At 36.6% G+C, this 15534-nt stretch overlaps 1 protein-coding gene across 4 annotated transcripts in view; it reads left to right on the top strand.

Annotated features, from left to right (window-relative positions):
* The first annotated feature begins 304 nt into the window (after positions 1–304).
* The window catches only part of PLAGL1 (PLAG1 like zinc finger 1), a 55190-nt gene continuing 39960 nt past the window's right edge, over positions 305–15534 (top strand). For all 4 annotated transcript variants that reach the window (XM_052645776.1, XM_052645774.1, XM_052645777.1 and 1 more), the window contains exons 1-3: positions 305–450; positions 4751–4820; positions 11335–11379. The gene's annotated coding sequence lies outside the window, so the exon portion shown is untranslated. The remainder of the gene's footprint in view (positions 451–4750; positions 4821–11334; positions 11380–15534) is intronic.

Below are 15534 nucleotides of genomic sequence, written 5' to 3'. Positions count from 1 at the left end.
TGGGCGCCGGTCCTCTTCCTCCGCCCAGGCCGCCGACCCCCTGGCTCCCCAGCGGGGCCTCCTCCTGCCACGTGACGCCCCCGCCAGGGGCCCCAGCGCCCTCCCCGCGGCCGCGCCGTTCCGGCTCCCGGGCTCCGCCTGTGCGCGGCCTCCTCGGCGCAGCCATCCTCGCGTCCGCCGAGGGCGGCAAAAGCCCACGGCATCTGCCATTTGTCATTCAGCCCGTCGGTACCGCCCCACGCCTTGATTTAAGCCCGTGTGGGGCGGATTCTGGCCTCACTCTCCTGGAGAGCGGACAGACAGACGGGCGGACGGGGCGGCTCTCCTTGCAGCCGCTCGGACCGCGGGGCCTTGGCGCACGGGGCGCTTCCCTGGGTCGCCGTCATGGCCGCGGAGGCGGCACGCCCGAGCTGCCGCGCTTGAGTTCCGGGGGGCTCCGGACCCTGCAGGGTAGGTGGTGCGGAGGCTCGCAGCCGCGCTTGAGGCGAGTTGAGAGGGGGAACCGAGGGGCAGCGGCCGGCCTGCGGCTGCGGGGCGGCAACACTGCCGCGGAACGGGCACCGCGCTGGGCTCCGTGCCGCGCTCCAGAGGGTGTGCCGGTGCCGCCGCGCCGCGTACGTGAGGGGGTCCGGGCTCCTCGGGACCCGGCGTGAAACTCTGACAAATTGTCTCCGGGCAAGCCAGCTCCGCTCCGAGAACGAATTCTTTTCCGCCTCGGCTGTTCTTCATGCCGCTTTTTGAAACGCTCGCGTGTAGTTGATTTGCGGTAAATAGACTCGGTTTTTGAAACCTGGTACTCTAACCTTGCTAAAAGGCCGGGGTGGGGTGGGGTTGGTGGGGGGGCAGGGGGAGAAAGTCTTTTCAAAGTAATAATGTGACTAAACATGAAATGTTTGCGTTTACATCCATGATGGAAAATGTGATTCGATTCATGCAAAATTTAGACCTATGGACCCTATCAGGTAGGCACCGAAGACGATTCTAAAATGCGGGCTCTTGAAAATTTCCTAGATGATTAGGATAACTGATAATGCAACTTTGGTTATTTATGCTCAGCATCAAACTTTCAGGGTAGTGCTGGGGATTTTTACTTCTTAATGAATATACTCCTGTAATTTTGATTGCTTTTTCTTCTTCTTCTTCTTCTTCAACAAATGTGTTACTTTTATGTTTTAGGAAACCAATAAAAATTAAAAATAGAAACACTCAGCTTAGGTCCTCCTTCTTCCAGGAATCCTTCTCTAACCCCTCCCTCCCCAGGCAGGATCGGAGGCCCCTCCTGTGAGCTTTCTGGGGCCTCACTAAGGTCCTGGTCCCTATGTCCTCCCTCTACCCCCCTCGCGTATATTAACCCATCAGTCTCGCTCGGAGCCCAGTGACTACTTAGCACATGGTAAGTGATTAATACTGTTTAACGACCAAAGGAAAAGATAAAACGAGCTGATGTTTCACAGTTTTAGCCCTGAAATTATAGAGTGGTAAATTAGATACGAACGTTTAGTTAAAGTTAAGGATCTAGAAAAGTTGACAACGTCCGATGTCCGGACTACACGTCCCAGCAGTTCCACTCCTAGGTATTTATCCTGTAGCCGTGATGTTTTTACAGGATTGAAACCCGTTTAGTGGGTCATGAAAACAATTAAGTGGCGAGTGATCAGAATTTGTAAAACGCGAACTAACAGAGAATAGAAAATCATTAGAATGTGTCTCAGGTCATAGGGTATTTGCTTTATGAAACTTTTTTTTTCCTTCTCTCAGTTTTATACACACACATGTGTGTCATGATGTAAAACGTCATTCCTTAAGATGAGTCATGGTCGAAAAAGTTTGAAAGCCACTGCCCTAGATAAATTTTCATACATATACACAAGCAGACGTGTACAAGAAGTTTGGCTATGGTGTTGTTTGTAAAACTCAGAAGCTTGGAAGCAATCTCCATGTCCATCTGAAGGAGGAAGATAAATTATACTCCAGTCCTAAAATGGAGCCCACCCAGCACAGTAGTGAATAAAGTAGTTTTGTGTCTTAATACAAATGCGTCGTAATAACGTTGAGAAAAAAAAAAAAAACGTTGCTGAAGAAGACTGTATGATATCATCTATATGAAATTCAGAACCTGATGAAATAAAGGTGTGGTTTAGGGGTGCATATGTAGACATTAAAGACTGTATAGAAAAATTGTAAAGCAATTAACGCCATAAAATCAAGTTAGTGGTCATCTCTTAGGGGTGAATATGAAGGAACACACTGTGAGGTTTTGGCGGGGGGCAGGTTTTGAGACGCTGAAAATGCTGTATCTCCTGACCTTGGCAGTAGTTACATGGGTGTTTACTTTATAACTCTTTGTTAAATGCTACATATGTCTGTATGTTAAATTTTCCTGAAAGTATATTAAAACATGGGCTTCACAAAATGAAGAAACCTGAAGCTTCCCAGCTTTCCTTTAAAGAAGTCCTGACCAGAGAGAGGTACTTAGGGAATTTAAAGAATATTAATAATATTTTATTTCATAAACTCTGTGGATACATCAGTGTTCATTGAATTCTTTATATGTTTTATATCTTTAATAATTTGTTAATATTTAGAAGAAAATAAAAATCATTCACAGATAGTACTGTGAACATTTTAGTGTGCTTGCTTTCTAGAAAGCAACTTTTATGTATTTTTACAAAATTGAAGTTATAGTTTATATAGTAATGTAAGCTAAAATCAAATTCTTTATACAAAAAAATTGAATACTGAAGAGTATATGAAAATGTAACATCTTCTACAAGGAGTTTAAAATGCTAACATGCTGTTTGTTATATTTACTTCAACAATTTCAGTTCCTCAGTCACTCTAGGCCACATTTCAAGTGCTCAGTAACTACATGTGACTAGTGGCTCTTATATTTTATTATGCTGTATTACTTTATATTAAGCTGTATTGTATAACAGAACATTTCCATCACTGCAGAAATTTCTGTTGGAAAACAGTTCAAGATACAGGCCCTTCGGTTGCATAAACTGCAGGCAATTTCTTCTTTGTGCTTTTGTGTCTTGAGATATTCTTTATTATTAAGGAAATATATGTTGAAAATTTTTTCTAAAAGTTTTAAAGTTTGCATTTTTCACATTTCTTTAATTTATCTGATAAATATATGTATACATAAATGAACATATTTATTTGTTTGCTTTTTCCCATGCACAGTACCAATGGTTTGCGGTGCCACCTCTCTCATATACATATTTCCAGAAATACATGGGCTCATTTCTGGATTCTCTGGTCATTTATTTGTCTCTTCCTGCAAAGACTACAGATTTTTTCCTTACTTTTGTCTTATGTATAGTATATTTTTCAGTTCTAAGAATTAAAAACGTTTTTCATTATGATTTTTTTTTCTTTTTCCTATGAGATTTTTTAAGTATTTTCAATTTTCAAATGTGGAAAGTTTTATGAGTTATCCTTTTGTTACTGATTTTTTTTTAAAGCTTGCGGTATAGTCAGCAAATTAGGGTTCTGTGCTACCAGTTCTTTGAAATTTAAGAATTGCTTTGTGGCCTCACGGTTAGTTTTTCAACTGCTCCTTGAATAATTGAGAAGAATATATATTCACAGACTTTTGGGGCAAGGTAGGTATATAAGTAAATGAACACACACATATATATGTCTTAGGTTAGGCATAAAAATTGTAATGTTCAAATCTTTTTTAACCTTGCTAATTTTTGGTTTGTTTAATTGCTGAGATTGGTATAATAAAAATGTCACAATAAAATAATGAATTTTCTCAGTTTCTTTTAGCAATTCTGTCAACTTTGCTTTATAAAAGTTGAAGGTATATACACGTTACATGCATACAAGAAGAGTGCGTACTGCTTTTTATTCTCTGTGTATTAGATCTTTTGTCATTCTGTAGTGGTGTTCTATGCCTCCTCACCCAAATGCCTGTTACCTTAAGATCCATTTTGTTTTATAATATCCTAGTCACACCTCTCTCTTGGTTAGCATTTGCTTAGAATATCTCTTTCACAGGTAAAACCTGATAGTTTTCTCTAATCCACTCTGATAGTCTGTCTTTTAACTGGATCTTCAGTCCAATTGAATTTAATGTAGTAACTGATGCACTTAAGATGAAAGTTAGCATTATCTTTTATGGTTGTTTTTGTCCTATCTTTTTTTTTTTTTTTTCCTTTTCTTTGCTACCTTTTGGATTTTTTCTTACTCCATTTTCTTCCCTCTCCACTAGTATGAAAATCACATATTTTATTTATTTTAGTGGTGTCATTCAAAATTTTAGTGTACCAACGTAATCTGAAGTTTATCAATTTTTTTCCTTTTACAAATGAATCAAGAAGCAGAAGTTGCCTTGATAAGCGTTTAGTCTCCCAGCTTAAATGTTGTCTTCCAGAGTTTAGTTCCGTCTTGATTTCTTTTCTCCTATGAATGTGGCATTACTGTTTTTGTTTTTCATGTTTTGTCATTCCTTCTTGCACCTCAGATCTTTCTCTTCTTAAAACATATATTTTACAAGTTTGTTTATTAAGGGATAGTTGATGGCAAACTTTATCTGAAAATGGCTTTATTTTGCATTCATTTTTGAATGATAGTTTTGTTAGACATCTGTTTCCCGGCCAGCAGTATCTTTCTCAGCCCTTTGAAGGTGACATTCCAGTGACTTCTACTTTCAGTGTTACAGTTAGTTCAAATAACTGTTATTTGTTGGTAATTTGTTTGTTTTGGCTGATTTTAAGATCTCTTTTGTTCTCTACAGCTTCGTGACAGAACGTGTCTCGGTGCGGACATTTCATTGATCCTGGATTTATTGTGTTCCTGTCTCTAAGGTTTGTTTTTCATCACTTCTTAAAAGTTTTACCTTTTATGTCTTTCAGTATTGCTTTTCCTCCATTTTTCCCCATTCTTTCCTTCAAGAACTCTGATTAGACTTCTGTTAGACTTTGTCACTCTGTCGTCCATCTCTTTTAACATACCTTTTTTATATATTATACATTTTTGTTCATGTTGAATTCTAGGTAATTTCTTCAGATCTGTATTCTGAACTTTGTCTAAATTTTTTTTTTCTTCTTCAAATTGAGCTGTAATTTACAAACAATGAAGACATAAGAATAAAGTGTATGGCTTGCATGTAAAAGTTGCAAGGGGTGACAAACTATGAGCTAGCTCCAACCCATAATATATTTTCATATATGAGATTTTATTGAACATAGCCATGTCCATTGAGCAGAGTTGGGTAGTTATAACAGAGACCATATGGCCCACAAAGCCTAACCTATATTTTATATGATCCTTTGAAGAGAAAGTTTGGTGATGCCTCTTCTATAATATTGCATACACTACAATTTATTTACCTTTTTTCCTGTTGATAAACATAAGAGTTGTTTTCAGATTTCAACCATTATAAATAAAATTGCCATAGATGTTCTTGAAACTGTCTTTGGTGAATATATATACTCTTATCCCTTGGATATGTACCAGGGAGCTGAATTGATGGTCTTTGGGTAAGTTGGTTGCATTTCCATGAATAATAATAATGTTGAACATCCTTTTATATCTTTTTTGGCCATTCCAGTTTCTTTTATGAAGTGTCTATGTAGGTCTTTTGCCCACTTATTTTAATTAGGTTATCTTTTGTTAGTGATTTTTAACTCCTTATGTGTTTTGAATAGGAAACCTTAATCAGGTACATATTTGCATATATTTTCTACCTCTCTTATCCCTTAAATAGTGCCTTTGGATGAGCAGATCGGTTTTTTTGAAGTCCAATGTATCAGTGTTTTTTGGGGGGTGGGAGGGTAGAAAGGGTAGAAGGTGCTTTTTTGTATCCTGTCCACAGAATTTTCTTCCACCTTCATTGTTGCCCTCCATCAAGATCCTGAAGACATTTACTTATTGTTTCCTGTAGAAGCTTTATACTTTTAGTCCTTACTTTTGGGTCTTGCTAAATTCACTTTTCAGTTCTGGTAGTATGTACCATCATGTCATCTATATAAAAAGTTTAAATTTTTCTTTCTAATCTCTGTTCCTTTTTTTTTTTCTTGCCTTATTGCACTGGCTAGAAACCTTGGAACAGACTTTAACAAAAGTGTTAGAAATGGACATCCTTGCGTTTTCCTAATCCTAGAGGAGAGTATCTCTTTTTTAAGGATGATGTTTACTGGACATTCTCTTGTAGATACTCTTTACCAAAGTAAGAAACTTATTATTTCTAGTTTACTGAAATTTGTTTTCACAAAGGTGTATCAAAATTTTAAAACCCTTTTTATTATGAAATAATTTTAGATTTACAGAGAAGTTGCAAAAATAGTGTAAAGTGTTCTTGTATATGTGTCACCTAGCTTCCTCTAATGTTAACAGATTACATAGCCATGATGCATTTACCAAAATTAAGCATTTAATGTTGGCACAATACTATGAACTATATACATTATTCACATTTCTCCAGTTTTTCCACCAATCTGTTCCAGGATATAATCCATATACCACATTAACAGGATATAATCCATATACCACATTACATTTAGTTGCCATGTCTCCCTAATCTACTCTAATCCATGATAGGTTTTGAGTCTTTTCTTGTTTTTCATTACCTTGCCTTTTTGAAGAGTACTGGTCAAGTATTTTATACAGGGTTCATCAGTTTGGGTTTGTCTGATGTTTACTCAAAATTAGACTGAGGTTATGGACTTCAAAAGAAGCATACCAAAGAAATATTGTATCCTTATTGCATCATATCTGAGGGCACATGATACCGATATCAACACGTTAACCTTGATCACATAGTTTAAGTAGCATCTCCCAGGCTTCTCCATTGTAACATTTCTATTTTTCATTTTTTACACTCTTTCTGTTAGAAGCAATTTAACATTCAAGGTAAAGAGAGGGAAAAATATCAAATGACTTGTGAGTATATATTAAAACTACCATAATATATTGAGGGATTCATTTTGAGATTGTGTAAATGCCCTGTTTCTCCTTAAAAGTTTTGTCCACTGTTTTAGTATTTAACTGACCTTGCCTGTAGCAGTTATTATTGTAGTATTCTAGTGGTGGTTTTCCATTTCTTTTATTCTTTCTATTTTTATTGGAATTCTGACTCAGGAGCCAGACTGCCTGAGTTCAGCTCCTAGTTCTTCCCCTCCTTTGCTGTACAGTTTAATATTGAACGATTATTTACCCTCCCTCCATATTGAGAGTTTCCTTCCCTATCATGTGTAATAACCACTGGGGTCATTCCCTTGGGATTTTCTTTCAGTACATCCCAGGACTTCAGGAAAAAAAACAGGTTCTTGACTTCTTAACCTGACAGTGGCCATTTATTTAGTTCCAGGTTACTTTTCTAGCCTTATAGTCTTCCTCCTCAGAATTAGACCAGTGACACAACTGATATTAACTGCTCATTAAAATCTGAAGTCACTGCACTGTATATGAGGCTATGCTTTATCTTTGTGCAATTTCCTCAGCCTTAAGTGAATTTTCTGAAAAATTTCAGGCTCTGTTCGGAGAACACTCACTCCACAATCCTACTAGCTAGACAGGAACCCTGTAATTTGTAATCCATAGCCCTTGTTAAATTCTTCCCTTTCATCATTAATCTTTATATCTCAATGTCACTTCCAGTTGGTCAGGTTCTTAGAGATAGGGTTCTTGTACCTGCTGTGATACTTACATACAAAGAGCTATTGCTAAATAGCTACCACTGTTAAATACCTACTATAATTGTGCTACAATTTTGCAAAGTAAGTGTTATTGTCTCAGTTTTAAATTGTGAAGAAACTCAGTATCAAAGAGATTAAGAAACTTGCCTGACAACAGTATAGTTAGTAAGTGACAAAACTGGTTTGTCTGATTCAAAAGTTATTGCTATTTCTTCTATGTCAGCCCACCTTGGTACTAAAAATAGTCAAGTAAAATTATTAAACATGTATTTTTTTAAATAAAACACAACATTAAAATTGCTTCACTTACATTAACAGTATGCTACTTTTTCTGCTGAGGTATGAAATACATGGGTAGGGGAAACGTATAAAGTGTATCAGTCTTAAATATACAGCCTGATGATTTTTAAAAATGTATGTCACCTGTATAATCACTGCATGAAGACAGACAATATTACATCCATCCAGAAAGAGAAAATTCTCCCACTTCCTAGCCAGTACCTCCCCTAGAAGTAAACTCTTTTGATTTCCATCACTGTAGATTAGTTTTGTCTGTTTTTGAACTTTAGAGGTAACCAAGTAGTATGTACTTCCTCGTGAGTGACTTCTTGTTACCATGTAATAGCAACTAAGAAACTCTGAGATCTAACCGTCATGAAGGGCAGTCAGCTTGGGGCACAGAATCTGGGTGATGAGGTCAAATGTTAGCTCTACTTGTTAATAAACTGTCTGATATTGGAAAAGTTTTTATTCTTTCTGAGCCAAAATTCTCATGTATAAAAGGGATAAAACCACCTATTCTCAGGTTGTTGTGACCAATATAGTATACACTAAGTGGCCTACACAGAACATATTCATAGGTTAAGCAAAGACTTTTTCTCTATTAAAATGATGAAATGCAATGGGGTATTTCAAGGAATAAATCAGAGATTTAATATAGGGAAGGTGACATGAGGAAGGAAAGAGGTGGGAGTCCCTGGACAATAAAGACCTCAGTCTAATATCCTGTAAAGGGTGCTTTGGGGCAGCCCTGGGCTCTTGCTTATCTCCAGGGGAAGGTAAGTATCTTTACTATCTCAACTTAATAATCTCTCTTGAGCTTCAGTGTCCTGATTTTTTAAATGAGGATAATAAGAATTGGCTTTGGGGACCTTGATAAGGATCCTTTGATAGAGTGTTGGAGATAAGAGCCAAGGGAATAGGTTGGAAAGTGAATGGGAGGTGAGGAAATGGGGATTACCGGTTTTCAATTCTTTTCCGTTAAGCTGATTTGAGAAAGTTAGTTTGGAAACCCAGTGGAACCTAGAAGGCAATGCAAGGTCAGTGAAAATTTTGTTTATTAAATACCAGAGCATGATTGTATGTTGGGGAAAAGCACCTCTAGTAGAAAGGGAGAGGATAATCATGGAGAGAAAGCTTTGGATGGAGAGCTGGTTTTGATCTTTGTGCTAGGAAGGGTAGTTTGTCGATTTAGCATTGGGAAGATAAGATGCTCTATCCAGTAATTTTTCCTTTTCTCTCTCATGAAGCATGATGTAGGGATGTTAGCAGAGAGAGCTGTATCTACAAGTGTGGGAAATGAGATTTCATTTGGAAGGTAGTGGCAAAAGTGGGAAATAATGAGATGTAGGAAGATTCTGGAGTTGTGGAGGCTATGGAACTCAGCTGAGTCTAAACTGACAGAATTACAGTAATGTCACTCTCCCTAGCTGTGAGACCCCACTTCTCCTGCAGTAGCCTTTCCACTGTGTTGTTTTGCTGCATTTTTAATATTACCTGAGCACTCTCTAGTTACACTGAGCTGCCTACTGTGGCTGTCCAAGTTAAGTCAAGGTATCCATAATTATTTGGTTAGCTCTCTGATTACCAAGTTGTATAGGGTTTGAGTAGTCTACCCAGCTTTCTCCCCTAGCTCTTGTTGTTTTGGTGTGAGATTTTGTAGAGAGTGAGATCTTTCAGAAATGACTAAATTGTCTTCATGTCTATAAAAGGTCATTACAATGTACCAAATGTTTATATCCAGTCAAAATTTATATGTTGAATTTCTTATACCCAATGTGGGGATATTTGAAGATGGGGCTTTGGGAGGTATTTAGATCACGAGGGGTTGAGCCTTTGTGAGTGGGATTAGCGCCCTTATGAGAAAAGGCCAGAGAACTAGCCAGCTTTTTATTTTTTTTTCTACCAGTATATTGTATAATACATATGTATGTACACACACACACACGTGTATATTGATTGTGATATAGGAAATGGATATGTTAGGAAAGAAGAACCATTAATCTGTGTTCCTACCTTAAAAAAACTAGACAAAGAGCAAACTAAATCTAAAGTAAGCAGAAGAAAAGAATAAGCAGAAAAATCAATAAAATTGAGAATAGGATGTCAATAGAAAAAAAATCAATGACATCAAAATTGGTTTTGTTTGAGAGATCAGTAAAATTGATGTCTCTAATGAGACTAAGAAGAGGGAGGGTACAGATTACTAATATCAGAAATGAAGGGACATCAGATGCCTTGGACATTAAAAGGATAATAAAGGAATACAATGAACTACTCAGTGCCCACAGATTTGATAGCCTAGATGCAATGGACCAACTCTTTAAATTTAAACAGTCTGCCAAAACACAGAAGAAGAAATAGATAATTGAAGATGATTTCTCAATTAAATAATTCAAATAATTCCCTTCCAAAACAGAAAGCACCAGGCTCAGGTGGTTTTACTGGTGAATTCTTCCAAACATTTAAGGAAGAAGTTATGCCAATTCTCTATAATTACTTTCAAAAGATAGAGGGAATATTTTTAAACTCATTCTGTGAGGCTAGCATTACCCTACTACCAAAACCAATAAATAATGACAGTAACATTGTAGGATACAGATTTATTATACAAAAGCCAGTTGCTTTTCTGTATACTAGCAATAGACAAATAGAAATTTGAAATTAAAAACACCTTTGCATCATTTTTACCATGAACCTAAAACTGCTCTGAAAAGGATACTTTAAATATTGAAATTGTGGAATCTTTGAGTGCAGACCCTACTTTAGCTTACCTTTTACCTTTTGATTTTTGAAATGAGTAGTGTATGTTAAGGTAACAAGGAAAAAACCTCTCTCTAGATAATTTCTTCCTTAAACTGAAACTTATTCTTTAACGCAGAAGGACAGAATTCTTTTATTTATGACTTGACATATAACTACATAGTAGACTCAACACATAATAAGTGAAATGATTATTCACAAATGAATGTTATTTTAGTGTTAGGGACAGAGGGAGGTTGTAGGAAAAAAGATAGGTGTGCTTATTTTGAAAGGATGACCTGAGAGAAACTTGTGTTGATGAACTGTTCAGTGTCTTGGCTGTAGAGGGGATCAGTGAGTTCACAGGTGATAAAATTCTATAGAACTAAATACACTACAAATAGGTAAAATGAAACTGGGGAAATCTCAAGAGACCAGTATATTGTATAATACATATATATGTACACACAAACACGTGTATATTGATTGTGATATAGTACTTTAGTTTTGTGAAATGTTACCACTGAAGAAGCTGAGTAAAGAATACTTAAGATCTCTCTCAAAACTTCATGTGGAATTTGCAGTTATCTCAGTAAAGGTACAATTTAAAATGTGCACACAACTACTATATAGAACTAATAATTTTTTTTTTTGTTTTTAGGTTTTTCCCTGCCTACTCGAGGGAACATAGTCATCACTGGCTTTTGTAAGTTGGTATTTTAATTTTTTCTGTCCTTCACCTCCAACCTTTTATATTTTCTAATTACATGAAAATTTTTTTCTAGAGAACTTTTAGAGGAAAACTTTTTTTGTATTACTTGGTTCTTATTTTTTAAGGATGGTTTCACTTTTTCTGATACTGTTAGGTGATAATTGTTTTTGAGAAAGCTTGAATTACACATCTTGGGCTAGGGCCATCTGTTTCTTTGGGTGACTTCCTATCAGGGTGATGATTAGCAGGAGCAAAGTGCCTTCCGTGGATCTGAGGTTGTACATACATCCATCCTGTTGGGCCTCACAGTCTTCACATTGTTGTGGCAGATGGTAAGAGGGGCACAGCACCCCAGGAGAAAGCCATTAATGTGAATGGTTTGACTAATGAGGTATAACAAATTCTATTTCACTTATCTGTGAAAATCTGTCAAATAGAAGAAATGAATGGAGAATTGCAGATTGGGAGAATTTAGCTTTATTCTCATTTTATCATTTGGAGTAGCTATATTTCTGTTCGATAACTTTTTCTTTGTAGCATATGAAAGAAAAACATGAAGATCTCCTGTTTCGTGGTAGTTTTTTTTTTTAATTCATTGAAATCTAAACATTTATTTTTAACCTGGGAAATGAATTATTCCCTCTATCACTGAAACCATTTACAGTATTAAATGGCTAATACTCTCTACTTCAGCTAAACTTTCTTCATTAGTTTTCCTTGTCTCAGTATATGGCAACTACATTTCTCCAGTTGCTCACATAGTCTTTATGACACTATCGTTACATCTTTTAGTCATCCCCTGTATCAGGAAATACTGTCAACTCTACCTAAAATATATCCAGAAGATGACTGCTGCTTGCCACGTCTTTCACTACCATACTGGTTCAAGCCTTCGTCTTATTAAAATAGCCTCCTAACTGGCTTCCCTGCTTTTATGCTTTCCCCTTATAATCCATTCTTCAAATGACAGCCAGATAAATTATTTAAAACTCCTAAGTCTGATCATGTTACTTTTCTGCTCCAGTGACTCCAGTGCTTCTCTTCACAGAGGCTTATCAACTTTTACATGATATGGGCCCCCATTACCTCTGATCTAACCCAGCCTATCACTGCTTGTCCTCGCTCACTGCTTCAGCCACACCAATATTCTTGTTCCTTCATTGGGGTTTTGCAGGTACTTTTCCCACAAATAGCCACATGACTTGCTTCCTTATCTTCAAATCTTCACAAAACTGTCATTGCTTCATCGAGGCCTTCTCTGACTAGCTTAGTTCAAATTACCCCTGTTTCTCCCTGCCTTATACCCCTAGTACTTCCCTTCCCTCCAGTACTTTATTTTTCTTAACCACTTTCTCGTATATATGTTACTTGTTGTTCTCCCTTTCACTTGAAGATGAACTCCATGAGGGTGGGCGTTTTTGTGTGTTTGGTTTACAAAGATGGGAAAGTGGGATGGGAAAATGGATTGTGTAGTAGTTACTGACTTTGCCCAATACAACCTTCTCTTGTTGCCTCCTGACCACAAAGATAGGTAAGTAAAAAAAAAAAAAAAAGGTAATGAAAATGTCAATCATCTGTATATTTCTAAGGATGACTGGGAGAAAAACTAGGTATGAAATTTGTTCTGAGAATATGCTTCACTTTCTTTTCAGTGCTTATTTGGTTAGAAATTCTTTGGTAAGAATGAATAGATCTTGGTAATTTTAGTAAATGATTCCTAATGTCATGTTGTTGCTGAAGATTTAGTGTCCTATCAATTCAGTTCCGTAAGTGCCCTTTTTAAGAGCTGTAAATTAGAGAGCAGACAGCATGGTGGATACCACAAGTTTTCCAACCAGGCGTAGCCTGGCTTGAGTTCTGGCTGTGATTCCAGTGAGTATGCTATAAGCAACCTAATGAAGCTTTCTTAGTCACAGTTTGTCTTTTGTAAAATTGCAGTAATAATAATTACGAGGCTTATAAGGATTAATTGAGGTGATAGACCTAGCCATTAGCAGCATTCAGTAACTATTAATTCTTTAAGCAAAACCCCAGTGAAGGAACATTCATGTCAATGTATGGCAAAACCAATACAGTATTGTAAAGCAAAATAAAGTTAAAAAAAAAAAAAGATTAATATGTATTACTCCTTAAAAAAAATAATTCTTTAATCCAGTATTGCTTGGTATTATAAGTGTGAGATGCTCATAATAAATTATTTTATAGTATACTTTGTACAGAAGATAATCTTTTATTATTTACATCATTACATATAGTAAATTTTGAAAAATTATATATATTTATGGAAGAGAAAATAACTAGGAGACATGGACTGCTCTATAATATGACCCCAGACAATTTTTTGTATTTTTTGGTAATATCTACAGTTTAGCAGTGTAAAGAGGATGAAATGAGATAATTTAGATTTGTCAGTACTTCTTTGTAAATATAAAGCACTGATGCAAATGTAAGGAGTTGAAACATGATGTAGGAACAGGAACCGAATTTACTGTCCTGCCTTATCAAAGCAGACAAAACTCCATAAAATGTGTGAAACAAAAGATTTTCAGACTTTGGATGACAAATGGCATAAGACAGCTAACCATGAGATAAAGGAAACAAATGTTGTACCCAAGGACACAGTGTGAGAGGAGAACCCAAACACAGCTCAGTAGTCACCCTGAATTGAGATGATAGAGCTGGGATAGAACTGGGAATTCAGGGGATTGAGGCAGCTAGAATTTTCAGGACAGAGGATGAGAAGAGAGTTACACAGAGAGAGAGTTCTGGAGATCTCTAGCGGGTTCCCCTGGAGTTTTGAGCTAAGTACTGATTAGTGCATGCTTAGGAGAGAACTCCCCAGGTCTTGGGAAAAGACTTCCCAAGTACTGCCTCAGTGGTGAGGCAGAACTAATCCTAGACAAAAGGCTGTTCTGTTCCTACCTGAAAAATCTTAAAAGTAAGCCATTAAAGAGGAATCATAAAACTTTTTAAATAAAGGGCCAAATGAAAATACTTTGGGTTTTGCAGGCATATATGACCTCTATTGCAACTACTTAGCTCTGCCATTGTAATGATGAAGCAGCAATAGGCAATATGTAAATGAATGGGGGTGGTTGTATTCTAAAATAAAACTTTATTTACAGAAATAGACTGTGAGCCAGATTTGACTTATGGACCATAATTTGTGGACTCCTGGTTTAAAGGATCAAATTGTGGAACTTCCATGGTGGTCCAGTGATTAAGACTCTGTGCTTCAGTTGCAGGGGGCATGGGTTTAATCCCTGGTTAGGCTTAGATCCCATATACTACATGGTATGGCCAAAACATTAAATAAATGAAGGGTCAAATTGTTTCTAGTTGCTCAAATGCAGCCCAGAACAAAGCTCAAGAATATTTAAAGAAACACATAAATCCAGTACCTAACAAGATAAAGTAAACAGTATCTAGCATCCAATCAAAATTTACCAGATACGCAAAGAAACAGGAAATTTCAGAGGTTAGGAGAAAATTCAGTCAACAAAATGGACTCAGAAATGAAACAGATTTAATAACCAGATATTAATAAACAAATTTAATAACCAGATTTTTATTTAATAAGATTTTAATAAACATATTCACTAAATGAAGATATTAGAACTATGATTAAAGCTAGTTTTGTATGTTCAAGATAATAGAGGAAGCATTAATCTGTTAAGGAGAGACATGAGAGCTATAAAACTGTCTCTTCTAGAGACAACAAACATCTGAAATGAAAAATGCAATGGGCAGGATTAACAACAGACTAGATACTGAACTTGAAGACCCAGCAATATAAATTATATAAAATACACACACACAGTGCCTGGGGGAAAAAGCCCATCAGTAAGCTGTGGGATAACTTTACACAGCCAAATATATGTATGATTAGATTATCCAAGGGAAAAGGGGAACAGAAGAAAGATATTTTTTAAAATGGCTGAAAGTTTGCTAAATTTGATGAAAACCATAAGTCCACGAATCTCAGTGGTTCAGTAAATGTATAGCAGTTATCCAAAGAAGAAAAAGATGAAGAAAATTATACCAAGGCACAATATAATCAGATAATTTAAAACCAATAATAAAGAGAAAGATTTTAAAATGAGAACAAAGAAACTATAAATTTAGAGGAACAGAGAATTACAGCAGACT

This window comes from Budorcas taxicolor, chromosome 9 (genome assembly GCF_023091745.1).
Source record: "Budorcas taxicolor isolate Tak-1 chromosome 9, Takin1.1, whole genome shotgun sequence".
NCBI lineage: Eukaryota > Metazoa > Chordata > Mammalia > Artiodactyla > Bovidae > Budorcas > Budorcas taxicolor.
This window is presented reverse-complemented; position numbering and strand designations above follow the sequence as displayed.